We start from the raw sequence: 1,774 nt of genomic DNA on the forward strand, positions 1-1,774 counted from the left end.
TTAGAATTTAATGTTTTGGCCAGAGTGAACTTCCAAGTAAAATTTAACATGTGAGTTAATGTTTAACTCTGGATAATAAGGTTTGCTCGTAATAAATGTGTATTGCTGTGAATTGGTACTTTACAGAAAATAAGGAAAACTTGGAATTTATGACATCGGAGAGGTAACTTTCTTTGAACAAAAGCTATCTGAAAATATGTTCTGATATCTGAGAAAGGTGATATCAAAAAGTTAGAAACAAAAAGAAAACAAAATCCAACAAGAGATGTAGTTTTTCCTTTGTTCAGGAAACAAAGCACACTGACAAAGCTTTTCTTTTTGTCTGAAAGAAAGAGGGGATGATGATTATAATTATGTCCAAGATTTTTGCCCCTCCCCACCTTTAAATGTGCAGAGAATTAACTGCTTGGCTGAAATTGACTGCACAACTCTTAGAATTTATCTTGTCCAATATGTCCTAAATATTTAATTTGTGAGTTGTCAAAGATGTTTGATTAATCGACCCATTCTCCCTGAAGTGGGATAGATAGGTCTTTCTTTTGTTTCTCATTACTTTCAAAAATTTCTGAATCTGTGTGCAGACTTTCACACACAATGACGGACTAAAAGGCTTTGATCTTTTGAAAAGGAAGCATCCTTACCAATCCAAGCGGTTTGTTGACTATTTATTGTAATTTGGACAACGCTGTTGGCGTTCAATTGTATTGCAAACCAGCCGTCCAGCCAACTGATCTTAACTGACCCCAACCAGGTTGGTTACCATGAAGTCCCACCCTCTCAATCTCATACCTCTCATGACATATGGTCACCCTCAAGTTCAACCACCACCAGGTATCTATATTAAAATAGAGTAGCCATATGATCCTCTGGACTATGTTATTGGAAAGGGACACAGATTATCAGTGTGAAATCAGTTAACTTTAAAATCTCCTACAGATTTATTTAACAGCCCAGACTACTGTTTGCAGATACATAGTTACATACTTGATACAAAGTTACCTGTATGAAGTCATATGCCTGTATTTTTACAAGATGTCATGTGGCATAGATGGTGCACTTGTCAGTGATTTGTGTTAGATAATTTCCAACCGTTTGTGATCAATTTCCACAATGAATTGCTTACTGATTAGCTATGTATGGAAACTTTTGATACCAAACACTAGAGCAAGTTTTTCATGCTCTATGTTGAAATACTTGAATTGCTCTTAGAGTCATAGAGTCATAGAGACGTACAGCATGGAAACAGACCCTTCGGTTCAACATGTCCATGCTGACCAGATATCCCAACCCAATCTAGTCCCACCTGCCAGCACCCAGCCCATATCCCTCCAAACCCTTCCTATTCATATACCCATCTAATGCACTTTCAGATTTAAATGGTTTATCATGTTGGATGGTACGTGCTGCTTTCTGAGATGTATGCTTTTGAAGTAGTTTCTCAGAGCAGCATGTCCTGGAACTGACCAGAGAGCAGGACTTGGTATTGTGTCATCTGATTGGACTAATTAATGACCTCAGAGTAAAGGCACACCAAGGAATTTTACTAAAAGTTTGAAGGAAAGAAGAATGAATCCCAGACTAGGTTTTAATTATAAAAACTTCAAAACAGAACAACTATGTGGGCATGAGAGCCAAGCTAGCTGAAGAGAACTGGGATATTAGGCTAGGAAATGGATTAGGAGAAAGTGAGGACTGCAGATGCTGGAGCTGAGAGTCGAAAAGTGTGGTGCTGGAAAAGCACAGCAGGTCAGGCAGAATCTGAGGAGCAGGAGAA

This window comes from Chiloscyllium plagiosum, unplaced genomic scaffold, assembly GCF_037043375.1.
Source record: "Chiloscyllium plagiosum isolate Xiang-an unplaced genomic scaffold, Cpla_swu_hap1 HiC_scaffold_10, whole genome shotgun sequence".
Taxonomy (NCBI): domain Eukaryota; kingdom Metazoa; phylum Chordata; class Chondrichthyes; order Orectolobiformes; family Hemiscylliidae; genus Chiloscyllium; species Chiloscyllium plagiosum.